We start from the raw sequence: 14,991 nt of genomic DNA, 5'->3' as shown, positions 1-14,991 counted from the left end.
GTGTCCCTTCTGAAGGCAGTCCAGGGAAGTTTTTAATGTGTGACATTTTAATGTATTTTTAATCTTTGTTGGAAGCCGCCCAGAGTGGCTGGGGAACCCCAGCCAGATGGGCGGGGTACAAATAAATCATCATCATCATCATCATCATCCCTGGTTCTGCTCCTCCCACCCTCATTTAATCCTCACAACAACCCTGTGACGTAGGCTAGGCTGAGAAGCAGTAACTGGCCCCCAAGGTTGCACCCATTGAGTTTCATGGCTGATTTGAACCCTGATTTGGACTTCCAGGTCCAAGCTGGACATTCTAATCTGGCTCCCCTTCCCTGTCCTCTATTCGGACAGGCAAAGAGGCAGAATCAGACCTATTTCCAACACTCATGTGAGGGGTATGAAGCTAGGCTGGGGAGGGGTGTGTGGCTCAGAAAAGGGAGTGGCCTAAGGAGAGTCCTGAGGGCCATACAGAAAGTTCTGGAGGGCCACATTTCCACGTTTTATTAAATTTCCCAACGGATGTGGAAATGCGAATAACTGAGCTTACGCATGGAATAATGAAAAAAGCTGAAACTGACATATTTGGCCACCCGTTACCTGAAAGTCAATCTCCCATAAATAAATGGGATTTACCAGCCAATAATCACGGTTAAGCTCACGGGGCTATTTTTTACCATGCCCTAGCTGAACCCTTTGGAGACAACCAAACCCTGCCTGATTTGCAAGGAAATCTCTGGGTGCACAAGCCTCCCTCTGACGTCCACCGTGCATCTGTGCATTTAAGAGCGAGGCCCAAGTCTCCACTGGAGCCCCAAGGAGGGCCCTGTGTGCGATTGTCTCCACAAAACACCCGGCAACGTGGCTTGATGTGAACACGTGTGCCTTCCCTGATAAGCCACCGAGTCCCATCAACACAGCCTGGGGAGCCAGCCAGCCAGCCTCTGATGCCTTCACTGGTCCTTTGCAGATTGCAGAACTGCCTCCTGCAAGCGCCTGGTGCCTACGCAGAGCTGATCCTGTGGAAGAACTTCTTGGTTTTTAGCCACTATGAGGAAGTTGGCAGAGAAATGCATTACTGTATAATAGAAACGACTACTGCTTTCATCTTCTATTTGGGAAGGGGCCGTAGCTCAATGGCAGAGCAGGAGGTCCCAGGTTCAATTCCCGACAGTGTCTCCAGGAAGACCTGGGAGAGACCCCTTCCCTGAAACCCAGGAGCATTCCTGCCAGTCACTGTTGGCAATTCTCTGTATAAGGCAGCTTCCTATATTACTGCTATTTCAAATGAATATTTTATACCACTTGAGGTAAAAGCTCTTGTCGCCCTGGATTTTCAAAAAAAAACATTTGCTAAATAAATGTATTGTTATGAATAATAACATTAGCAACAACTGGTAATATAATGCAATGTCTATAAAGCACTACATTTTCTGAAATGCTGCACATGTATTGAAATATAAGACAGGACCTGCCTGAAGCCCCACAGTCTCATAGACAGGACAGAGAAGGGAAAGGGGATAGGGTGGGTCTCTGCTCAGTGGTTAGAGCACCTGCTTCAATTGCTGACAGCATCTCCAGGCAGGGCTGGAAAGGCAAACTGTCAGGCACTCTGGGGAGCTGCTGCTGCCAGCCAGAGCAGGCTGTACCGGGCTAGGTGGACCCATGGTCTGACTTGGGAGCTTTGGAGCAGCTGTTATTTTGCTAGCCAGCCGGTGGATTGGGCCCAGGCTCTTTCTGCCAGGCTTGGAATGGTTGCAGCCAGCTACCAAGCTGACAGGGTGACCTGAGGTCAGTTGATACTTATCAGCCTAACTTACCCCGCAGGGCTGTTGTCAGGTCACCCCCATGAGGAGTCCACAAATCCCAAGGCCTCTGCTCATTCCTACCAGAGTGTAACACCCACAGTGCTTTCTTTCGGGGGGCTCCCTCCTCATAATGATTCTGTCCCTTGGGTGGCCCCTCACCAGCAAAGAGAAACCCCATGTGGTTTTTGTTTTTCTACAAACACCCCCATGAATTGATCTCCTTGGTACACTCCGTTTTCCTTTCCACTTCCCCCGCGATTCCCCCCATGGTACACTCCCTCCCCCTATTTGGGACACTTTCCACTATTTCGGAGGACCTTAAGGTCCATAAATAGCAACACCCTGGAGGTCCTGGGCCCTAAGGAAGTCAGATTGGCCTCAACCAGAGCCAGGGCCTTTTCAGTACTGGCCCCAACTTGGTGGAACGCTCTGCCTCATGAGACCAGGGCCCTGCAGGATCTGATTTCTTTCCGCAGGGCCTGTAAGACAGAGTTGCTCCGCCTGGCCTTTGGCTTAGAATCAGTCTGATTCCCTCCCCCTCTTTCTTTTTCCTTTCTCCTCCTGTGAAGAAGCTATGTCCTAATGTTTTAATGTTGTATTTTAATCTTTTTAAAATTGTATTTTAACCAACTTGTTTTTATTATTGGTTGTTAGCCGGCCTAAGCCCGGTCTTGGCTGGGGAGGGCAGGGTATAAATAAAATATTATTATTACTGTTGTTGTTATTATTATTATTATTCCCCTTTGGTACACACCCAACTCCCCCCCCCCCATGATTCGGTCTCCTTGGTACACCCCACGTTCCCTTTCCAACCTCCTCCCCCCCCATGAACCCTTCTCCTAATTGTCCTGCTCCCACTTAGTACGCTCCACTTCCCCCCTCCAAGAACGCACATTTGACACTCTCTCTATTTTGCTATTGAAACCCTCCCTTTCCTTTCCCTCCATTCCCCTTGGTACGGTCCACTTTCCTTTTCTCTCTTTCCTCCCCCCCTCCGTTTCCCACAGTTTGGTACGCTCCTTCCCCCCTCTTCTTCTAACGCGAGTCCCCCTCTGGTACGCCTTCTCTTTATTGTCTCCTTGTGCGCATGCGCGCTCGCACCCTTCACTTCCCCTCCCGCCCTCCTTCACCAAGCCGTGAGAGGAAGATAAAAAGCAGTTGACGTCTTTTTTTCTATTAGTCCCACCCTCTCGCTTTCCCCCCCATGTGCGCACGCGCATTCCATCTCTCTGTCCGACCCGCCCACTCGCCGTCCCCGCCTCCGCCTCTGGCTCCTCCCTCCTTCCCTCCTGCCAATCACCGCGCCTCCCAGTCAGTCCGCGAGCGCCGATGACGAGAATGGTCCCGTTCTGGTTCTCGCCGCCGAGCTCGAGCCCGGGCCCAAGTCTCGCGAGAGGGAGCCCGGTGGGCTGCTGAGGCAGTGGCTGAGGCGGACGAGGAAGGGCGGGCGGCGGAGGCTGAGGAGAAAGAGGCGGCGGCTGAGGCGACTGAGACTGGGGAGTCCGAAGGGGGGAAGCCGGTGCTGGTGGCGGTTGCCCTCGGGGGTGGGGTGCGAGGGGTGTCGCCTTCGTCGTCACCATCCTCCTCCTTCTCTCCGTCGCCCGTGAGGGAGGCGCCGGCGGCCTCCGGCCCGGCCCGCCCTCCCCGCCTCCCTTCGGCCCTCCCCGCACCGGAGCGGACTGGGCGGGCGCAGGCCGGGCGAGGGGCCTTGGCGGCGGCGACATCGGCCACGGAGGACGAGGAGGACCTGAAGGGTGAGGAGGGCCGGAGGACGAGGGCGGCGGCGGCGGCAGAATCAGAATCCTGCTTGGGGCGGGGCCTCCTCGGGTCGTGGAGGGGGTGTGGGAGGGGTGTGGAAAGGGTTAAAAGGAGACAACTCTCCCCTCCTCCCAAAAAGCAGCGGCGTTTGGGGGAGGAGGGGACACACACCTGGGGGGAGGGGTCGACGTCTCCGGAGGGGGGGCGATCTTCTTCCCTTCCCCCTTTTAAATTTACATGGGAGTATAGCTTCCGAATGTGTGTCTGTGTATAGGTTTGTATCTCTATGAAAGCCTGTGTGTTTGTGTGTACTGTATATGTATATATGTGTATATATATGTGTGTGTGTGTGTGTGTATATATATATATATATATATATGTGTGTGTGTGTGTGTGTGTATAGTGTATACTGTAGTGTATAGTGTAACATTCCCTTTCTCTCTACACATACACACACAGTCTTTTTCAGAGATACATTTTGGGGGGCACTGGAGACAAAGTGTTTATGTATGGATATTGCATGTGTGTATGTATATATTACATACAACAGGCAAATATATAGAGACATGTAATGTGTAATATTGAATCCCGTGTGTGTGTGTAGAAATTGATATAAATATATAGATACAACTCGATGGCACATGGGGGGCACTAGTGGCTTAGGTGTCTTTCTCTACTGGGGAAGAATCAGGATATATACAGGGGAAAGGGATTTGTCATCTCCCTTATAGAATAACAAGGAGGCGTGGATGCTTTTAAATGGGAGAGAGTCAGGAATAGGAGATAACTGTCCTCAAGAGGGGGGAGGGGATCAGGACAGGTGTAATACCTCTGTTCGGAGTTGGACCTCTCTCTCCCTTTATAAAATAACTAACATAGGGTGTATCTTTCTTTGGTTTTTGGTGGTGGGGGGAGTGTCAATGGGGGATGAGGAGTTGCCTTTTCCCAATGGGGAAAATCCGAATATAATGTGAAGGGATAGTTTCCTATGGAGGGGAATTCTTTCCCACTCCCACAATATAACACAGGGTTATGGTGTCTTGTTATTGTGGGTGGGCAGTCAGGGCTTTGGAAAGTGTTGTGCCTACTAAGGAAAAGGATCTGAATGTGATATGGGGCGGAAGAGGAGGGCATCTTTATTGGGGAACAGGAGGTGATCAGGACATCATTTAGCCATTCACATGATACTTTTTGGGGTATGGGTGGGTGTGGGCAGTGATGTATTGGGGCTGCACATCAAGGTTTCCTTTGTTGTTTATTTTAAATATGATATCCCGTCTTCCACTTATGCCAGTAAAGGCCAATATAACAACAATATCCCATCTTCCTATTAGAGAAAATGTTACAAAAACAATAGAGTTGAATAGCAGGGGGAGATATCACAGAAAGCCCACCATCGTTTATTGGTGTTCCTGGGGGTGGGGTGCAGTGCTGCAATAGGGGAGGGCAGCACCCCAGATTGCCGTATTCCTTATAGAGGTCAAAGGAACAATATTGTGGGTTGATTGCTTAGAGATGTATTCTCTTCGTGGTTGGAACAGGTGACAGGAAGGCAGAATGGAATTGCTTGTGCTTCAAGGAGGGGGGGTGAAGAGGAAGGGCTGCTAGTGGATAAATTGTGATGTTCTTTCTCCAGGAATGTAATATGTAATTTTTTGTGATTAAAAAGTGCTTGTGATTAAAAGTGAGATTTGTTATTGCAGGGTTTGTTTGTTTTCAGCGTTAGATATGTAGAGGATAGTTATCGGTTTTGTGACCTTTCCGAGTTTGGGACCCCTTCCCAGCTTTTAGAGTGTAGAAGACAAATCACAGGCCTGGCTCAGAGGGGGTTTAAGAGGGACATGTCTCCTTCTGTAGTGTAACTCATAGAATGGGTCTGCTGGGGGGGGGGATTTTTAGCTCCTGGAAGGCTGTGCCAGGATTTGCAAAGTGTTGCCCCTTCAGTTACGGCTCAGGGGCCTTTCTTTGTGCCCTGGGAGCCAAGCAGAAGACAGCAGGGCCACCTGCCTATTTTTAGCTATGTTCTTCTGGGTGGTATGTGACTGTCTTCCCTCAGCCCACTTTTTTTGTCTTGGTGCACAAGTACACCAGCATTTCCTGGTTGAGATGATGGCCTGGACAGGATAGGGGAGTGGAAAGCTGCGCCCACCCCACAAAAGAGAAGCAGCTTGTAGCCTGCGTTTGCCGGTTGTGTCCGTATACCATTGGAGGCTTGTTATAGTAGCCTTCTGGGGTAGCCAGAAATACCCTCCCCTTTTTGGATGCCTGTGGTGCTGCAGAAGTCTTTCTCTTTCCACTTACACAGCCTTGGAAACTGTTGTACCCTTAGAGGTGGAGCATCAGGAGGCATAATGGCACCTCCTTTGGAAGGGTTCCTTCCTCTTTTCTTAACCAGTAACAGGACCAGCCTGACACACTTTCCCCCAGTGACTTGTGGTGGGGATGGCAGTCAGTCGGGCCACTTGTCATTGATTTGGCCTGATCACATCCTAGTGAAGACCCTGGATGAAAGCTTTAAAAAAATGTGGAAATGAAGGCAACATTTATTTCATGTCTTCCTTTTAATTGGCCTGCTCATTTTTGCTGGAAACCTGCTTCTTTCAGAGTGACAAGAGAAAGGGGTGTGTAGTGTGGAAAAGGTTTTTTTTTTCAGGCTGCCCAGGCTGCTAATTGATGACTGTGACCTATATTAAAAAGGCCTTGTGTTGATTCTCTTTAGTAATTGCTGTGCCCAGCAGCAAAAGAATCATTTCAGTGCATCCAGTTATCTTTTGGGATCTAAGTGTCAGGACTTATGGGTTTTCGTTCCTTTATGATACCTTGTTTGACTATCTTACTCATTGCTGTTTGGCAAGATGGTTGAAAATATTCTTTGGTGGATACCAATACATATAAGTACTCTGGCATCTTAGTGAGGGGTGTGGTACAAGGAACTGAGTGAAATTAAAATTGTTTTGTCATGTGAGTAATATATTCATTACTTCAGTATGTTGATAAATACCATAACTTAAGCCTTACATCTTCATGAGGTCATTTTTGAAATCTTGGGTCTTCATGAGGTTATTTCTATAGCCAAGAGGAAGGTATTTTCTGTTTATCATGACAGAGTGTATTTTATATGTGGTTTATTTGGGGGGCAGTGGCTAAAGTTTCAATTGAGAAAATTAAGCAAAACTGTTCCTTCATTCTTGGCTAAACTCTGAATGTTACCTGCAAATGTGCCACATACTTTCTGGCATTAATTCTGTCTATATTATGTATGATTCCTTTCTTCTTACTAAATGCCATACTTTAAAACATTGGTCTTCAGCTGGTGGGTTGGGACCCACTAGCGGGTCACAGTCTGATCCAAGGTGAGTCAGAATAGCAGCATTACCACCATTGCAAATATATGGCAAAAGATTAAGAAATGGGTCCTCAGATGCTTATTTGGGTTAAAAGTGGGTAAAATATTTTCAGTCTTGTTGCTTTTCTGCAATTCAGACTTGCAAGTGGCAACTTGCCTGGCTGGCCATTTGTGGCTAGTAAGAATTGTCTCAAGGTGAATAGGTGTTTTGTTTAAGCCATTAATGTATTAACGTGTCAACAAGACTGCTCTAGAATGTAGCTCATCATTGCATATGGAACTTGAATCCACGCAGTAGGAAGCTAGGATGTAATTCATAGAGATGTAGATTTCTTACCATTTATATTTCTACAGTACTGTAGGCTGCTATACGCTGGTTTTTTCACAGAAGAAATGGATGCTTATAACTTCAGACCTCACCCCTTTTAAATACAATATATCTTTTTACTATTTGCCAGCTGCTTGTGCCCAAGGACAAGCATGGCTGACAATGGGTTTGACCTTCCAGGTCAAATTCTTTGCAACATTTGTACAGTACTAATTCAAGCTGATGTGCCTCTGTGTTACATCCATATATTTTCTCAAAATACGTTCATATGTTGTTGGTCTGCCGGGGGCCACTTCCTTTTTATGCCAAGCTTTTGATGGATTGCACCTGCCTAGAAAGCATGGGGTGCAGTGCTGGACTCTGTGGAAGGAATGGGTATTATAAGTATTCCTACTTCTATCTTTCTTGGTTTAGAGACAATTTTGACAGTTTACATGGATTATTTGTTTGCTTCTGAACCCCTGAATAGATAGAATGGGGTGGCGGTGAAATAAGCTTTTTTATTTTTAGTATTTCTCATTCTGTGTTTAGGTTTGTAGTATGTAGGATTGCTGAGAGCACTTCTTAATCCTCCAGCTTGTGAAGGTATTTTTCTAGGCCTCTTGTGTTGTGATTTATATTGGTTTTCTTGCAGTTTATTGTACTCTGTTGTATATTTTTCTATTCTACATTTTGGAGACTTTTATTATTTTTAATCATTATCATCACCGCCTTAGATTTATTGTGTCATACTGAGACATCAGGTCAAAGAAATACTCATTCTCAATCATGGGTTTAAGGGCACTGTTTCTTTAGAAACAATAAACGGGTCTAAGTGCAGAGGTTAGTGGGTTCTTTTTTAAAAAACGTGGACCATCAAAATTAATTTTTTGCATGTGGCAAACAGGTGTTTTCTGAACTTTGTAACATCTAAGGTAGACTTTTAAAAAAATGAACATTTATGTATTTTCTTTCTTACGAAACATCATAATCATCCCCTTCCCCTTTAAAAAATGATCCAGACATTTTCTGTGTTGTCATTTTAGAAGCTGTTACTTTTAAACCAAAATATAATGTTAAATGCATAGGAGTTGGTGCTCTGTGCCTAATCCTTGGACTTGCGCTCTCCCTCCTCACCTTTCATAGCAATTCTCTCCTTCTTCCAAACCATAGTTTGCCAGTTTGGGTGAAGTTGCAAGCTATGGTCTGCCAGGAAAACAGTGAGGAGAGAATCCATCCAGGTTCATTTACATAATGCCAAGCCACTCCCATAACTCCTTACATATTTCTTCCTGTGATACAGGTACGTGAGGGAAAAATTACGAAGATAACAGATGAGGGTGTGTAAGACAACATAGTATACGTTACTCTTTTTACAGATCACTGTACTCATTGCATACCTGTATACATGGTGTATGTAAATATTGCAAGGCAGTTTACCTCAATCACATGGCAGCCATTCTCAAGAAACATACCTTGTAGAATCTTGTGTTAAGAGTTAAACGTTGTTGAAAGTGCAGGAAATAGTCTCCTTTAAAAAAAATGCTTAGAGTCAAATGGGAAAACCCATTAAGTTCTGAATTTTTGGGATTTGCTATTTTTTTCTGTCTTGTGGTTTTTCAACTGACCCTCCTTTTGTAACTCTCAGAGATATATTTGTTACAGTAGCACATGATGTGCAGAATGAGGTAGTCTTGTTTCGTCACGATGCTGTGAGAGCGTATTACCTGAAGATCTTGCAAGGCTAGTATTCTGGCTGAATGACTTTGAACTTGGCTGTTTGCTGGTTCAGCACATTTTAAATGTTCAAATTTCCTCTAATATTTAAACTGCTCATGTGGATTTTGTGCATTAATTAGGCCGGAACCTTCAGCCTCAGGATTGTGTATGTCTTGGTGTAGCCTACAACTTCTGTCTTACCTTCGTTGAACTTAATGAATCTTGTTCCATCAAAGCCTCAGCCTGCTTCTTTGTTTTGGACCCTTCAAAGTGGGCAGACATTTGCTGCCATCCTGCTGCTCTACCAGTTTGTCTAGCCAGGTGTATGGCACACCTTTTATTTTGTGGCCTTTTAGTTCTACAGTTTACAAAAAGAATTCTCTGAACCCATATGAGTATATATACAAAGGCATACACGTGACAACTTGGAAAAAAGCTTCCTGCGTCTGTAATCTAGTGCTTCCTCCTTAAAGTCCCAACCAATTTTAGCAACAGTGGCAAAATGAAAAAAGAAGACATAGTGCTTGGATGGGTGTAGCTTAGCACCCCAACAGGGAAGCAACTTGCCCCTTCCCCATTAGCCAAGGGATCATTTTATGAGCGGCAAGAGGCAATAACCCTCTTTTCTCAGATGATCTGCATGCAGCGTGGCTGCCTGCTTGTGTGTGTACTTGCATGCAAGAGTGTACCAGTAGCATTCAGTTCCCAGAGAGTAGGCCACATGTGAATATGGCCCTCAGGCCCAAAAAGGTTAGCCCCCCCCCCACCATGGACAATAAGTTGTCTCTATCAGAGTGCCTCTCTCATGTGTCATGACTTCTCTGCTTCATCTGTCTGCTACTGCTGGCCTTTGCCTCCCCTTCTAGTGGCCTGCTTCATTCTGGATTACTTTCTGATATCAGGTGTGGGGCAGGTAAAGGCAGGGCTTGGTTGAAAGGGAGTTTGCAGGCACCAGTCATCAGCAGTGCCTGCAAAGCCCCTTTCAAAGTGCAGGGCAAGATAGCACTCTAAGAAGGGCATCTGAAGACCCTTGTGGGCAAATGACGCCATCTTATCATGATTGTGATATTGTGATTGACAGGTGGGCAGTTCCACCCTTCTTTGGAACTTTGCCCACAAAGGGTGGGGGAGATAATAACCGGGCCAGTCTCCCCACACTTGAGCCACTGCTTCCATTCCTGATGTAGCATTGGGCTGCAGTCAGATGATTGTATCCGCTGGCTGGGGCTTGAAGACTTCTGAACTGTTGGTCCCACCCTGATTGTTTAGATGATGATATCTAATTTATTGTCTGGCATGGGGTGCTTTGCCTTAAGAACCTCTTTCTATCCATGCTAGGGAGCTCTGGGTTTGCAGTCTGTTTCCTTGTTAGAGGTGCTAGACTGTACACCTGGCCTGTCTATTTACTTACTGTGTTTAATTGATAAGAAGGTATGCGTTGACTTGGCATTTGGTTTTCAGGTCAGCTATTTCCTGATATTGGGCAGAGAAGCATCTGATCATTTCATACATATTTGTGGTTTTTTGTTGTAGGACTAGATCGCCTAGGGGCCACACCTGTTTCGCTCCAAGATGCATTACACTGCTGGATGTATAAGGTGTTGCCTGATTGCTTTGGATAATACGTTAGTGCAGTGGCAGCCAAACTGTTTCACAGAACTGTGAGAAGGCAGTCCACTGTTAGCAAGATGGCTTCTCCAGCCCTGCTTATATTCTCCTCCAGCATTTTTAGCTCCAGGGCACATTGTATTGGGTATGTGTGCTCAAGTTGGTTCAGGGTAATGATGAGGCGCAACAAAACTGGCTGGTGGACCTGTGGAAACTGATCGCTCTTCCAGAATCTACTGCAGTGTGCAAGAGTGTCATGGCAGACCAGACACATGTACAGTACATAGGTGTCTCTGAAGGTAGAAAGCTTGAGAACCTTCACTGGGACATGCTTTTTTTTAATAAAAAAAATCAGTGTGGCTGTTAGAAGATAATCTTCTTGAGTCATGCTTCACATATATTTAGGCTGGGGGGTCTAACTTGGCTATAACTACTCAACAATGTGAAGTGAGGATAGAGAATGTACTTAAAGCATCACCTCAGTGTTGTAGTCGTGAAAAACACAAAACTAACATAATGAATTTATTAGAGGAATGGAAAGCAAATATGCAAAGATCTACAGCTTGCTACAAACTTTGATGCCCAAGCTGACAACAACAGTCTTCAGTTATTTTCTGTATGGATAAATAATTGGTGATTATTTTTGTCTGAGAATTAGATAGCAGTTTTATTGATTTATATTTCATTCCTGCTCTTTCAGTGAAAAATTGTCTGTCAAACAATTTCATAGCAAACAAAGTCAAATAAAACTTGTAAATGTTAAACTGAGCAGAAAACACACCTGGAGTAGAGGATTTTTAACTGGATTAAGTTCCAGGCATGATTGAGGGTTAGACCTTTGGGAAGGACCATAGCACAGTGGTACAGCAGCAGCTTTTCGTGCAGAAGGCCTAGGCTCAGTCCCCAAATAGCATCTCCAGGTAGGCCTGGGAAAGAGACATCCATCTGAGACTCTGGAGAGCCATTGCTGCCTGTTAGTGTGGACAATACTGCATTGGATGGACTGTTAGTCTGACTTGGTATTAGGCTGCGTCCTATGTGCATAGGCCAGATGACTTGGATATATTTGCTGCTGTTAATGCAGGATGAGTCTAGGAAAGATTTGCCAGTGGCTTGATGTTGTGAAGATCAGTTTTCTCTGTGGGGCCTGCCATGACTCTGGCGTTTGTGGTTGTTGCATTATTTCTTTGCATACATGCCCATGTTGCCCTTGCAAACAAATGCATACAAGCTGGTAGTTAACCATCTTTTTACTTGCCCACCTACATCTCTGCTAATCACATCATCTGCTTGAAAGGAGGATAAGAAACTGTTCAGATTTCTAAAATCCTTCTTGTTTGGTCTCCTGATGATGTAAGTGGCTGCTTATAAGCCTGCTACCCAGCTACATTCTAGATGGAGGCAAATGATTTAACTGAAATTTTACTGAGAGACTTTTTTCTTTTTGCATGCATGTATCATTGCAAATAAACAAAATGTGTGAGTCATTGTGTGCAAGTTTGAGGGGGCCAGATACAAGGAAAGACGCTTCTAAGAGTGAGTGTAAATTTGCAGAGAGAGGGCTGTGTTCCAAGGTCACTGCTGCTATCATGACTTTTTGGGACTGGAATTCTCCAGTACTGATTCAGAATCTATGAGAAGCACTGAAAAGATGTACTAGAGGAAAATGAAGCCCTTGGCAATTTCCTTGGGAAAGTAAGGCCAGTGGAGGCTGGTCTATCAGGGCAAATTGGGCTCTGATCCACAAACCTCACCCAGCCTGCCCTCACCTGCTTCCCTTCTTACTGATGGCACTGGCTGTGAGCTTCCTCCACTTTGTCATCCTCTTAGAATTCAGCAGGGAGGAGGGTGGAGAGAAAGTTAGAATTAGTTGACTCTGCCTGCCATTGTCTTATCAGTCCCAATAAGCACCAGCTACCACTCAGTTAGACTTAGTTGAAAAAGCAAATCTAGGTACCTTTGCAGAGAAATGGTAGCATTTCTGTAGGCAAAACTGTTCTCCATCCACTTTTCACTTGCCTTACTCTGTTGGGCTCAGATGAGATGCTAAGCTGCTTGTGGTGCTGAGTAATCAACTTGCATAATAGTTGTTTAGTTCTAATGAGCACAGATAAATACTGAAGTCTTGGTTTAACAAAACACTTTGAGGGTGGCTAATTTTTAATCTTTACACCCAATAAAGCATTTTTGTTTTCTTCCTATGTTCTACTGGCTCTTTCTTGGAAATAAGTAGTGCAAACCACTTTTGTCTGTCCCCACGATCCATTGTAAAAGGGATCTTGGGCGAAGGTGGAGATGGGTAGGGAATAAAAACATTCCCTATACCTGCAGTTAACTCCACCAATTTTTTCAGTTTGTGCCTCTTGACTGAGAAGAGAAGCATACAGTGGTACCTTGGTTTTCAAACGTAATCCATTCCGGAAGACTGTTCGAGTTCCCAAACATCTGAAAACCGAAAACTCAATACGGAAAACTCAGTACAGAAGCTGCATAGCATGTTTGACTTCCAAGGTGTGTTCGAAAACTGAAGCATTTACTTCCGGGTTTACAGCATTCGAAAACCGAAGTGTTCGTCAACAGAGATGTTTGAAAACCGAGGTACCACTGTATTTGCAAAACAGGGATTGGAGTGCTTGGAAGTGAGAAGTACAGTGGTACCTCGGGTTACATATGCTTCAGGTTACATACGCTTCAGATTACAGACTCTGCTAACCCAGAAATAGTACCTTGGGTTAAGAACTATGCTTCAGGATGAGAACAGAAATTGTGTTCCAGCGGCGTAGCAGCAGCAGGAGGCCCCCATTAGCTAAAGTGGTGCTTCAGGTTAAGAACAGTTTCAGGTTAAGAACGGACCTCCGGAACAAATTAAGTACTTAACCCAAGGTACCATTGTACCTTAAAACCACCTTCCTTTGTCATCCTTCCCAGTTAGTTTCGACTGAGGTGTTAACCCTCTGCTCCAATTTAACATTAGGTCACAAAGAACTTGCTGTGTGAGCGTTCAAGAAAAATAAGCCCAAAGCCTCTATTGGAGTGCACAAAAGTAGTTTTGTGTGAACCTGCAGCTGATACATTGTCTATAAGAAAAATCTGTTTCTTTGAAATTTAGCCAAATAGCATTAGTTGAAATATCTGTCTGATAGATGGTGTTTTTGGCCTCTTGAAATTTATTGAAATGCAGGGAGAGAGGAGGAAGTTGACTCCTGGACCTTGCTAGGGATGCATGCCTTCCACTAGGCTGGAAGAACAATGGCTGTGTGTGTTTGTTTTTACTCATCTTCTCCCCAAATGTTGGTTAACAAGTTGTTCTATTCAATCATGTGAGGGTTGGAGGGATAAATGTTGGAGTCATACTGCCCTGGTGAAGCAGGACCAGTTGCTTTTTCTCTCTTGTGGGAGTCGTAGTCTGAATAGAGTGGTACATTTCAGAAACATGTAAAACTGTAGTAGTTTGGCTCGTTCAGTCCACAGAGGCTTAGAATCTGGGATTAGGAAGCAAAGAAAATGCCATGGCAACGTAAGGCAAACTCCGCATCCAGAATTATGAAAAGTAACAGCATGATTTCCTTGGTTTGCTAAGTATGTTTGGCAGAATTTAGCATTTCTGGTCACACAATTCTGCTTTTTAAAAATTCAGGTTTTTTGTGTAAACCAGCCAGTTTCTAAACATCTTTCCACATCCTAGATGCCAAAACAAAACATGGACATGTTTATAACTTTTCTTTCTTGAGCTTCCCCACCACCAATTGTCAAAAATACTGATTTTACCATCTCGCTTGATTTTTAAACGTGCTTGATCTTCAAGTTCTAGTTGTTTTTCCTTTCTGCTTTTTTTGACTGGCTTGATCTGTTTTCTCAAGGGAATTTGCCATGAATTACCTTTTGAACACTGCCATGAATGAAAATCTCATTAGTTCATCTTTTCTCTCCTGTTTGAGGGATTTATATCTTGTATGTGACTTAGCGTGGCAAATCAAATAGGCTTTGGGATATTTGCTTTGCATGCAAAAGCCCCCAGGTTCAATTCCTGGTATCTCTAGGTAGGGTTGGGAGAGGCTCCTGCTAGTTACCCTGGAGACGCACTGCCAGTCAGTGTGGACAATGCTGAGCTAGATGGAGCAGTGGTCTTACTCAGTTTAAGACTATGCCACTATGAAAGATTTGAGGTGCAGAATGAATTTCTTCACCCTTGATTTCTGCTAACTCTGAGATGTCAGAATTCAAGCAGCTTTGGTGTTACCTTCCCAAGGTTGTTCGTTTTAATTATCCCATTACTTTGGTGCTCAAGCAGTGTTCCACTTTGTTCCAAAGCGATAATAGCTTGTTTTCTGGTACACTCTAGTTTTAGCTGATCTGAGAGGTGCTTGCACATGAAGCTGTCCCCCCACCCCCACTAAATCTGTTGTGTGTGTCATTCACATGTTGTAGGTGATAGATGTTGTAGGTGTTTTATTAGA

General features: G+C 44.9%; 1 protein-coding gene across 1 annotated transcript in view; it reads left to right on the top strand.

The window, feature by feature from the left end:
* Positions 1-3,110: 3,110 nt before the first annotated feature.
* TAOK1 (TAO kinase 1) overlaps positions 3,111-14,991 on the top strand; it is a 64,855-nt gene continuing 52,974 nt past the window's right edge. Inside the window, exon 1 of the mRNA XM_083479815.1 lies at positions 3,111-3,550. The gene's annotated coding sequence lies outside the window, so the exon portion shown is untranslated. The remainder of the gene's footprint in view (positions 3,551-14,991) is intronic.

Source organism: Podarcis liolepis (assembly GCF_965112155.1).
Source record: "Podarcis liolepis genome assembly, chromosome: 16".
NCBI classification, from domain to species: Eukaryota; Metazoa; Chordata; class Lepidosauria; order Squamata; family Lacertidae; genus Podarcis; species Podarcis liolepis.
This window is presented reverse-complemented; position numbering and strand designations above follow the sequence as displayed.